This window comes from Scophthalmus maximus, chromosome 8 (assembly GCF_022379125.1).
Source record: "Scophthalmus maximus strain ysfricsl-2021 chromosome 8, ASM2237912v1, whole genome shotgun sequence".
NCBI classification, from domain to species: Eukaryota; Metazoa; Chordata; class Actinopteri; order Pleuronectiformes; family Scophthalmidae; genus Scophthalmus; species Scophthalmus maximus.
The window spans coordinates 18,790,788-18,803,524 of record NC_061522.1 but is presented as its reverse complement, the minus strand read 5'-3'; positions in this window follow the sequence as shown (position 1 = coordinate 18,803,524).

Sequence of the window (12,737 nt, the reverse complement as noted above, 5' to 3'; positions counted from 1 at the left end):
CTGAATGTGTTGTTTCATGGTTTAATTGGAGGTGACATTGTAGACAGGAAACTGGAAGTATAACTGCGGTAGTATTGGTCAGAGGTAAATATTTTGTGTTGGGTGTGTTCCTGGTAAGAAGGTCAGAAAGTTCAAAATGACCATTTGCTGTCCCCAGAGTTTATACCGCTGACTTCGGCCTTTGCGCAGCCCTTTTAGAGAAAATGAATTAGTGTAACAAAGTCTAATGCAGCTGTCAGACAGATTTAAACAAAGTGAACATCCATGGTCTCACCGATTGTTGTATTATGTCTCAGTCCCCCGGCCTCCCTCTCGTGTTGCTACCACCAGAAATGGTCCGAAACACCACAGGTGGTATAACACAACAGGTGAAGTGTACAGTGTGTGTGTGTGTGTGTGTGTGTGTGTGCTTGTGTGTGTGTGTGTGTGCTTGTGTGTGTGTGTGTGTGTGTGTGCTTGCGTGTGTGAGACTGTACCACAGTCAGCAGTGTTTACAGTGCACCGTTTTGTCCCAAATAATACCTAGGGTGAAAACAGGGAGAGAGGGCGAGAGAGATGGAGAATTGACCTGCCTTCCCCTTTCTGTTTTAACTCACGTAACTGACATGCTTGATTTTGCGGGAGAGTGTGTTTGTGTTTTGTAACCAACAGTAGACTGATGACAACATCTGTTGCTTGGCTGCACCGTAGGAGGATGTTTTTATGGCCGTGTGAGACCTTTTCACGGAAGGGGCCCCGTGCACTGTGCCCCCCCCCCCAGCCTGGGGTGAGTCCACATGTTCTGTCGTGAAATCTGTGTTGTCTGTTTGTAGATGTTGGTTGTTAACAGATGTGCTCAAACACTCTCTGGAGATTTTTTTTGATTGGACGAGGGATTGTGTAAAATCTCCCCCGTTGCGTATAGAAGAAATTTCATGGCAGCCTCTGAGCCAGAACTCCTCAGCTGATCTGAACCAGAGAGGAGCTCGAGGTTGGGTGTGTTGCAATGATTGGAAAAAGAATTTTGCACCAAACAACACACACACACACACACACAATTGCAATAAAGAGCAAGACCTGTGCAAACTGCCGGTACGGGTCAACGTACAAAAACATACGCACGTCCGACCTGCGAATACGGCCAAAATGAGCTCTGCGCCAGCCGAGGGCCCGACTGCAGACTGTTTACACCAACTGGAAGGGAGAGAGCACCCAGCGTGGCCCCGATGGGACGCTGGCACTGGAGCGAGGCCGCTTGTGGTCGTAGTGTGTAGTAGTAGAAATGTGGACCTGGCAGGCAGTGGATGCAGAGGGTGGCTGCGGGGGTGGCAGTGTCCCAGCCAATCCGTGGTCAAGCGGTGGTTAACCAGTCTAGGTCACCTACACTTCCTCTGGCTTCTCTCCCTGGGAGGAAAAACAGTCTAGTCAAAATAATGGTGTCATTTTGGCCTCTTACGTTTGAGCAACAGAGGACAAATTTAGCAACAGCAAAGCAAAAAGGAGGGCCGTGAAACAGATTAAGAAACAAGGGAACAATATCAGTTCAGTATTTTTTTTCTGTCTCTCTTTGCTCATACTGTAAATAAGCAGTCTTAAATGAGTACCACGGCTCCAGCGCAGCCTGTAAATTCACATGTGTCAGCCTACGCAAGCAATTATGATTGGGCTCTGTCTTCCGCTTTCCTCCCTCCCGCTTTTACCCACAGTGCCACATTAACCTGTTCTCACTGTTCCGCACCGAGACTGAGTCTGAGCTTTGACTCCGACCTGCTTCTCGTCTGTCGGCAGGACTGCTGTGCAGTGCAAGTTGATATGCCGAGAATGATACTGTGTGTGTGTGTGTGTGTGCGTGCGCACGCGTGTGTATTGTTTTTGTGTGTCAGACCTGTTTCCTCAGTCCTCACATTCTAGACCCATCTCGCAAGTCTATGTGAGTGATATGAGCCTAAAAGTATTTATCACCCTGCTGCCTTGGCACCTGCTGAGGAGCTACTCATTCATCAGAGGTCCAAATAGGCTGCATTATTTTAAAGAAGTGAACACACACACACACACACACTGCTTTGTGATTGCGTTTAGCAATGAAGAGTGCTAAATAATAATTTATTATTATTATTATTACTGCTGAAAAAAGACAAACTGGAAACAGAGGGAAACCCCTTGCTAAAGATAAAGGTTTCTAAGATTAGGCTGAGATGCGCTCACACACACACACACACACACACACACACACACACACACACACACACATTGACTTGTGCAAATGACTTGAGAAAAAAACTGTTCTTCTGCTGTTTCCCAGTCTTTTTTTTTTTTTTTACCGAATTGAGCTAAATGGCCGTTTTGACCGTATATTCCAACAAGAGAGCAAATAAGCGTATTTCTCAAAATGCCAGAGTAATGCCATGGAGGGGCCACGTATTTAAAGCCTCATCAGAAAAGCTCCAAAATTGACGGTGTGTATTGTGGTGTATTTTTGTCAACATATGTAATGAGATAGTAGTCGATGAGGTTCACATCATTTGTACTTTGGCTGATTACATTAGGGGCCTCTTGATAACCTTTTGACCTTTCATTTGAAACCCCCTCTGATCTTCTCTTACCTTGCATGGCCAGATGTTGCATAATACCTTCTGAAGTCCTATATAAGTCTATGTTTTACGAAGTGTGGACAAAGTTGTCCCTTTGGCTGGATGCTCCCCAACCTCTGCAGGGCTTGTATTGATGCTGGTCTTTTTGGAATAAACCCTTATATACAATGAAGACGGTGTTGGCGGACTTCTCTTCAATACATCTTCACATCATCGCTACTTAGTATACATCAACCTCAACCAGCTCCTTGCACATGATATATTCTCTATTTATTTCAGTCACCCCATGCAACGAAACTAATTAGCTGCCTAACCAATTTAGAATTCGGACTGTAATTACCAGGGTCAGTATTTTTTGTTTGTTTTTTGTGGGGGTTTTTTATATCTCAACCCGACATCTCCAAACCTCAGACACAGTAAAGATGCTCTTTTTCTTCTCAGACAGCAAATGGCTTGCCATCATTTTCCCCAGCAGCCCTGGAACCAGAAGGTGTCTGAATGAGACTATGCTGTGATTACCCGTCAGAGGAAAACCACGCGAGCTGACGGCCAGTCGGGGAATGGCAGAGAGTGGTGCGTGGCTGGGTTTGGAGCAACTGCTCTCAAAGTGTAAATAAACACTTCAATGCACTTTTTTGTTGTATTTCTGCATTTATTGTGCTTGCTGATATATGCTTATATGTTTTTAAAAAAGGGATCACCAATTGGATGGTGCATACTGTATGGTTTATTCTCAAGAAATTACATTTAAATAATAATAGTTCAATACGAGAATGAGATGTGTCGGCTCCTTGGTTATAGAGCTAATAATCACTTATTGCTGTAAAGAAGAGGCAATGAAACGAAACAAATGTCACTGAAATAGAAAAAGGTTTTCCACTCGACTCAGGTTTCATCACAGACTGACTGACGTGTTTAGCAGTTGCGTAAGCATGTGTCATTTGTTTCTCTAGGTTTGAGTTCAAGAAAACTAGTGATGTGGTCATTTGGTTTTTCAATGATAGTGATGATGGACTGATATATTTTATTCTAGTGACCATAACTGGTGACACTTGTTTTGTTAGTGTGCCCTTTTGCTGAAACTAAATCTCCTGACATCCTAAAAACTAGGAATTTAGTTAAAATGAGATTTTATTATAGGAAGCATGACAGATTAATTTTATTCCAAAGGTCTAGGGAAAAAAACCCAATTGTGATTTGTGAAGAGTGAGTCACCAGCATTTACCTCATGTAATCAGAGCAAAGGATACACCAACACTTTCACTCTCTTAGAACAATTTGGAGGACCACAGGCACAATGCTGGCTAGCAGCGCTTTATGTGTCAGCCAGTGGTGGGTTTTGGTTCGGTCTGACCCAGCTGTGCCTCGCAGTATTCCAGCCACAGTCCAAATAGGTTTAGGCAGCCTCTAAACAAAGTGAAGACACTAACTGTGAGCCAGGAGCAGCTGCAGAATCCAAGGTTAACTCTCCAACTGCTTCATCTCTGGTGTAATTTACTTTCACCCTCTAATGTAAGCATACATTTAAATTTGTGTGAAACACCTAGGGAAACCAGGGATTAAATGAAGTTGTGCAAAATACAGATTTGGTGTTTTCTTAAAATCTGGGCTGGATTAAATAATCAAACAAGAGAGTGTTTAGATTCTTAAAGCCTTTGTTTCAGCTTCTTTGGATCTATTCTACATGCGTTTAATCAACTGTGGTTGTGTTAAACATTACATTGGGGGGAGCAGAGAAAACAATGGAAAATAACTTTTCCTCCGGTAGTGTTTAACATGTGGTCTGCTTTATTAGCCTTTTACTTTTTATTGCACTGACAGTAACAAGCATTGTTGTTCATCAACTTGAGTTGTTTTCATTTCACCTCCGGTTCTCCTTGTCCATTGCGGCCCTTCGACTCTGGAACAGGAGCAGATTGAAATGAGGCTTGGCAGTAAAATGACATCCTCAGCCCCAGCATCCAACCATCCATATACTGTACATCCATCCATCCATCCAGCCATCCATCCATCCATCCATCCATCTATCCATCTATCCATCTATCCATCCATCAATCCATCCATATATTTTACATCCATCTATCCATCCATCCATCTATCGATCCATCCATATACTTTACATCCATCCATTCACCCATATACCATCCATATACTGTCCATCATTCATCCAACCATCCATCCTCATAATGTCATCCTACTATACATACATATACTGTCTATCCATCCAGCCATCCATCTATCTATCCATCCATCCATCAATCCATCCATACTGTCCATCTATATACTTTACATCCAACTATCCACCCATATACCATCCATACATCCATATACTGTCCATCATTCATCCATCCAACCATCAATCCATCTACTCATCTATCTATACATCCATCTATTTATCCATCTATCTATCCATACATCCACACATCCATATACTGTCCATCCATTCATCCATCCATCCATCCTCATACTTTCCATCCATTCACAGATCCCCAGCTTTGTTCTGTCTCACGTACCATCTGCAGAGCCTCAGGAGCTTCAGTGTAACCAGGCAGGCTCTCTGAGTAAACACTGCTCAATTACTTTAACAATTCTTAATAGGATATTGTGGCTTCTCACTAAACCGAAAACAGACCCGCTGTAGCCCCGAAATAGCACCGAGTGGAAATCCACGGACGGTCCCCCGTCACTAGCTGCCCAATAACCTGGGTGAGTGGCTCCTCCCTTAATAGAGCCTGGAGCCTGACTCCCACTCACTCTAGCCTCTTGTGACGGAGGCACAGCTCATCACGAGTCACCACACTGAAGTGGTAAGACAAGCATCGACAAAAACAATTCCTCGCCTTCTCACTTGACAATTTTGGGCCGATTCCCCTCTAAAAATATCACCAAGAAAAACTGAGGGGGAGGCCGGAATTGTGGTTGTGACATTTATTAGGGAATCGTCCACTCCCTTCGCGCTGTAAAAACATTGTCCTCTTCAGGCTGGAAAACAAATGGGATGAGTACAATGTGGTAAAGTACTGAAGAGATGACCAGCAGAATATTCTACCACTGGCTGCTGTTGTTACAATATCATATTTTTTATTTTATTATGTTCTGACTACCACAGAATTCAGCCACAGCCTTAATCCTGGTCTGCTTCACTCCATATTTTGTGTCTTTTCGACTGCTACCAGCTGTTGCACACTGTTTGAGTCATGGGTGTTTTCCAATTACACCAAAGACAGTCAATGGGTGCTTGCTAGTTATAATCCCAACAACAGCACCAAAGTGGCAAAAGTGACCTTAAAAGATATTAAATGTCTGCATCTGAATGTTTTTGTGCTTTAACTAAGGACTCCATCTTGGGGGTTAACAAACAAGCCATCATTTATATGCATTCCTACTATCATCCACTATTTTCCTTCATCTACATCCAGTGAAACAAAAGAACCACACACTAGAGTAAATTGTGTTTCAGCCCACATGGTTTATCCAAAAGTCTAAAGTAGTCCTCACCACTCAACTTCTCATTGCGGGGGCCATTTGTACTACAGTATGTACTCATATACTGGTAACCCACAGTTTGCACTCTGTAAATCTGAGCGCACAAACATGACTTCCGGAAAACCATATAGGAAAGCAAAGGACGGGGATGGCAAAGCAAAGTAAGCCACATCCCGTGGCTAACAGGAAATGTTGGTTAAATGACAGGTTTCATAAATAACGGGCTGCTTGGCTCGCCATCACACCCTTCCAATGGATTGTTTCCCCAAATTTGCCTGCCTCTGTCTCTGCGAATATCATTGTAAATCAGCTGTAAGCTAAAATGATGAATATAATTCATAATTCAATAATCAACAGTTTCTCTTCAAACACATCCCCTTCCTATGTTAATCCTCACCCTGAACACACCAGGAAGGCCCTTGTATAAACTGTCCGGTGCGTCTGAACTTCAGGTAAATATAATCTCTGATTACTAGGCTGTACTTTTGACTCATTTTCCCAAGCTTGTTTCCTTTATGCCGTGAATGTTTTCTCTATTGGCTTCCTATCATAAAAAGTAGTTATTATCTTACTGGTTTCATTCAGAAATCTCCTCATGTCTGTTGATGAGCACTACCTGAACATGTATGAATTTTTCAGCTCCCCCACAATAAGCAACAGATGTAAACATGGTCTCCTCTCCCAGGAGTGAGAAAAAATATCTCTGAAGGAACAGTTCCAGACAAACAAGGGCCATTTAACTTGTACCAGACAAGGCTAAATACACTCTCCAGTGTCCATGAAAACAGGCGGTTTAGAGTGTGCTTTAACTAGGTCTGCAGGGTGCATAAGATGTATTTATTTATTTTTGAGTGTAAACAATTCAATAATGGAAGATAAATCACTTTTCTCTGGTTTTGATCTTGTACAGCCATCTATAAAAAAAATGGTTAGATGGTTTTTAAGGAGACTTGGTGAATTTAAATCAGAAAATCAACCTCTCTTTTTACACTACTTTATGAGACAGCTTGCCTGTTCCAGAGGGATACCACCAAACCATAAATGGTTGGCTTTTTTAAACAATGTTGCATAACTCTAATTTCTCATTCAGCCCACTTTTGACGCAATTTGGGATGGATAACTATTGTTTTTAAGGGGAATACCATGCAGTTAAAGAATTTATATTGTACAAATTATTGCAGCCCCACCAATAATTGTGAAATGAAACCAAAGTGACATGCAACACGACTTGTTACAACCAGAACTCTACAGGCTATTAACATTGTTTTCCTGTAGCAGATCTTGACCGTTGACATTTGAATGAAGAGGCTCAAAAACTGTTTTGCTATTTGATATTAGTGAGTTGCTGGTATTAATTATGAGTTGCTGGAAATAAAGGCGATTAGATCTTAAAATCACAATTACAGTCCTCGCTAATTAAATTTGTCACCTTACAGTAAAGAGGCTCTTAATTCAGGACTGGGTCTTACTCCGTCGATGGGTTTTTTGTGTGAGGGTGGGAGGCCACAGCACATCATCCAACTAATGGAGGTTAGGTGAAATGACAGGAGTATTAATTATATGGAAGCATGCTTCAAAAACAAAATTCTGCACATGGCAACTTAGCCGCCATCCGAATGGGTCACTGTTTCTCGACATGTTGCTGTGCATATTTCTCTTTGCGTGCCCCACCTTCTCCTCACAGTCTTAAAAACACATGGATTTGGTGAACTGACGCCTTTTCCTTACATGTGAGAGTTTGTCCAGGGAGAGAAGCCAACTTGTAACCATGAATTACAAGGGGAGGCTATAGAATATTCATGAATTGTGCATTTAAGTTTAATCATGAAAGAGCTTGTCTACGGAACAATAATTGCTACAGGGTCACACGTGTGACGGGTCTTTTTTGTTGCCTGTGTTTTTCATGCTCATTGCATTTCTTTAGTCAGTGACCAGTTCCATATCTACTGTGGGATCTGAAAGTGTGGTTATGTTCTTTTCTAAATCTTGGAGGTTGTTGTGTTTTTTTATTTCAAATGCCTATCGTAAATATGTACATAAACCTTTTACAAGAAATTTGGGTAGTTATGTCCTTCTTGAGTGGGAAGATTTTTTTTTTATAAATAGACGTTTGAAATTAAAAAAAGATCATTTATTTAACGCTGTAACCTCTGTTTTTTCCTCACAGCACGAATGTTCTGTGTTTGAACGAGGGCTCGTCTGTGTGGGGTTTCCATTCTCTCCCTCGGGCTCTGTGGGTTTTCTCCAGGAACTCCGGCTTCTTCCCAAAATCCGAAAACATGCAGCTTACAGCGGGATTTACTAGAGATACGAAATCACCCGAAGGTGTTAACGCGAGAGTGAATGGTTGTTTGTTGGTGCTATGGGGGATTGGCGACCTCCCCGGGTTGTACTCTGTCTCCCGCCCAATGTCAGCCCCCCCCCCCCCCCCCCCCCTCAAAGGTTAAGCCAGTGGATGGATGGATGTTTTGTATGGACACATTCAAATGCGATAAAGGGAAGCACTCATTTCTTCCTCCAGCAGATAATGAATCATAGCCTATTGTCTATTGACTGACACGTAATGTGTGTGTCTTAGTCCAACCTTTACTAAATCCACTTCAAAGGGGCCTTCCGGCAATCTTATCCATCAAAGTTCAATGTGTCATGAGAACATCTCTGTTTTGCACCAAAGACTAAAAGAATTGACCCTGATGACGTGAGAATACACATGGTTAGTGGTCGAGAGAATGTCATGGTGACCTCAAGGCTTATATGGGACCAATATGAGCGCCATTATCCTTTGACCTCCAAAGAGTTCTTCCACGTTTGTTATACCGGTTTCAGCAAAACTGGTATCTCAGTTACAGTAAACAGTGTGACTTTGTTACTGACTTGTGTCGCAGGTCCCTGTCTTTTCTAGTTTGACACATTCTACAAACCACAACAGTGTCTTTAACTTGAACACATCGCAGCATGTGACTAATTGCCTGTAAATATATATCTGGCACGCACACATACACACACACACACACACGCACGCAAACACACACACACACACACACACACACACACACTTTCTGCCACCACACCAGTCAAGGACCAAATGAGACAAAACCTATCATGTCTTCTCGAGAGCAGACACTGTTGACTCACGCCCGTGTCCCACCGCAGCTATGCACTGTCTGACCAGAGCCTCGGAGCAAGGGTGTGCAGACTCACACATGTCTACGGATGCATGCAGACATTAAACAAACACAGGCAGACACATATACATACAGCTACGTAGACACACACACAAGTCACTCTCACACTTTCTCCAGCTCTGTGGTTTGCTCTTTAATCCACTCATCACTCACAACAGGCTAAAGAGCAAGAAAAACACACACTCTCTCTTCTTCTTTCCTTCCCCCAGTTGAACTAACACATTTGAGACTTAACTGTTGATCCCTTCATACATCCTCTACAATCTGAGAGGGAGTCTTTTGCTATTTGGGGATAGATGGTACACCTGTCAGACAGTTCCTCAAAGCCCGTCTGAAAACCACTTGTATTGAATGGCTCAGTTTTCTCCCCACAACCGTATGACCAGAGTGTGCCAGACACACTCCGGTCCATCGTCAAACATCAAAACCACTGGACCAGATATCATAGTGAATCACATGGTGTGAGGGCACCTGATCAAGGCCCCAGACCTGCATTAGTTGGATGCTGTGCTGTGGCCGCCCACACACACATAGAAGGACTAATTGAAGACCCAATCTTGATTTAAAAGCCTCCTTACTGTGAGGTGACAAATTTAATTATCGAGGACTTGTGTCACTGTAATCATGATTTTAAGATCTAATCACCTTTATTACCAGCAACTCATTACCAATTCTAATATCGAATAGCAAAATAGCTTTGACCCTCTTCATTCAAATGTCAGAGGGCAAGATCCGCTACAGGAAAATGATGTTAATAGCCTAAAGAGTTTTGGTTGTAACAAGTCATGTTGCATGTCACTTTGGTTTCATTTATGACCGTGGCTGGTATTCACAAATATTGGCAGGTTCACTTGAATGATTTCCAGCGAACTTGCAACACCCCTCAACCTTGACGAGCTTTCTAGCAAATTTCAGCTCACTGTATACTTGAATGTTTTTCGTTCAATCTCGTAGTCGTAGTGTTTAAGGCAGCAAGCAGCCCCACTGTACACCACATTGCCAGACACAGCAGCTAACGGATGAACATTGTGAGGACGCTTTTTGCAACTTAAAGCTGCTGTCGGTAGGATTTGCAAAGATAACTTTTTTTCATATTTGCTGAAACTTTCGCTATATGATGATGGTAATATGTGAGACAGATCGTCTGTGATAGACTCTGGGTCATTCAGCTCCCCCCTACTGCCTTTAATGCCATTTGCCAGAATCCACCGCCCCCGAGCAAAAATGTCCAATCACAGCCAGGGGGCGTCTCTCCACGCTGTCAATCATCCGGGTACGAGCCGCGCAGCGCTGCAGAACCTGTGCACAGCCTCACTCGCTCGGTCACGACCAGCTCACATCTTCGCAACGAGGAGCTCGCAGCAGAAGCGGAGTTAGTTTGAAAACGCCGCGCCAGAGAAACGCCAAGCATCGAAAAAACTGCCCGGCTCCTTTGCCAGAAACTGCATATACGACAAAGACCACGGGCAAAAACGAGCTAAAAAGAGGGAAACAGGTCGAGCAGATGTAAACATCGGAGCGGCTCCACAGAGGCAACGACACCGACAGGGTTCACAAATGATAATATTGTTTCATTTATCTTTTATTTTCCATGTTATTGTCGCACTCTGTGACCGTGTGCTACTGTGCTGTTGTGATCAGGCTGCTAGTTCTAATCAGGCTGCTAGTTGCTAGGCCAACAGTGCTACGGCTAGTTAGCGGTGTTTGTAGCATAATAGCTGAAAATATGTTTGTGTCCAAGCGGTCTAATCTGTTTCTGAGAGTTTTCCAGACGTGTGTGTCGTTGTCTGTGCTCTCGCGACCAAATGCTCCCCCATCTGTGTCGGACTGTTTAGCTTCACTATTTTATCACCAACGTAGCATCCCATGCTATGCTAAATGCTAAGATGCTTGATGAATTTGTGATGAATATTTTTTCCTGCATCAGTTTCACATACTCGTGTTGCTTTTCTCCACAGATGCTGACTTTGCTGGGGGAACAGCTGAGGAAGGAATATTCAACACAACTACTGTATTTTATTAATGTGCAAAATAAAGCTTGACAATATTACATCATTGTGTACTTTGATACATTTTTTATGTTTTTCTTTGAGCTACTGCATTGGTAGTACTGAACCAGTGAATCTGATTACCCCAAATTAATATATTTGTAATTCAAAAAGTATATTGATAGTAGTAAGTAATCTTCACATTGTTGTATATTTATGCAATGAGAAACCAGTCACTTTCAAAATACACTTTATTGCAAAGCAAATACTGAGGTTGCATAAATATTAAAATATAACTTTGAAAGCTCTATTAATGTTATAAAACATAGATAAAAGTGTCAGTCATCTTGCAAAGCATCAAATGATGTATGTGAAGATAAAGCTGTTAATTTACAGGCCTACCATGTAACACTGCAGTAGCTAACACTAGGTACGTAAACAAGTTAATATAAACTGATTTACGGTGAACTACGTTCAAAAACACTGACGATGTTGTTTTCACAAAAAGTGACAGGTAATAACGTGAGGCAACGATAACTAAAAAAACGTCTTATAGTCTATCAATGTGGACAGTTGTCCGTGTTAGCTTCAGGTTAGCTTCTTACCGGTGGGAACGTCATGTTATGTACCTGGCCTGGCTTCGGTTGCCATGGTAGCGTGCGCGAGCACGGCGGGCTGGGAGGAGCTGTGGAGGAGGAGCCGAGGAACAGCGGAGGGGGGGGGACTATTCTGAGACTATGTCCACACTTCTCTCAATCCTACCGACAGCAGCTTTAAGAGACAGATATTTATCTCTGCATTTGGTTGAGACTAAAAAACAGAGCTAAAAGAGAGTGAATATTGGACTTACATTCATCATGCGGACACAAATCTCGACTCCAAATCAATTTTTAATTTTTTTTCTGTAATGCTGCATGTGTTTGACCATAAAAGGTGATGCTATGGCTCTGCAGGGTTCAGAGACTCTTTCCTGCAGATGCCAACAGTCTGAAAAAAAAAATCAATCAAACAAACAAACAACTGCAGCATTTCTAAAAAAAGGGTTAAAAAGACAAATATTTGAGCAGTAGAGTTCCAGATATCTTAACTTTTACTCCCTAGTATCCTGGTCACTTTAATTTTATAAAGTGTATGACATCATTGGGGTTATTTGTTTGGAAAAAGCTCCTTCTAGAGCCACACATGTCATACTTGCCATGACAAATACACTGACCTTCCTGTGGTGAATGGCCCTTCAAAACTAGATTGTTAGAAAGTTCCCCTTTAAAAGTCTCAGCCACGATACTAGGTCACAATATGGGACGTATCTCAGTTGATATTTTGTTGTAGTTCAGTAATTCCGGTAAATTCCCACTCAAACACAATGAGACGTAGTGAACCTAGAACTTTTGGGTCACTCGGGGGTCTGCGTCACTCTGCTGTTAATCCGGTCACAACTTTGACCTACTCATGCGCATTCTCACATGCAAAGAGGCCAAAAGGCAAACCACTTTTCCCGATGTGCAGCC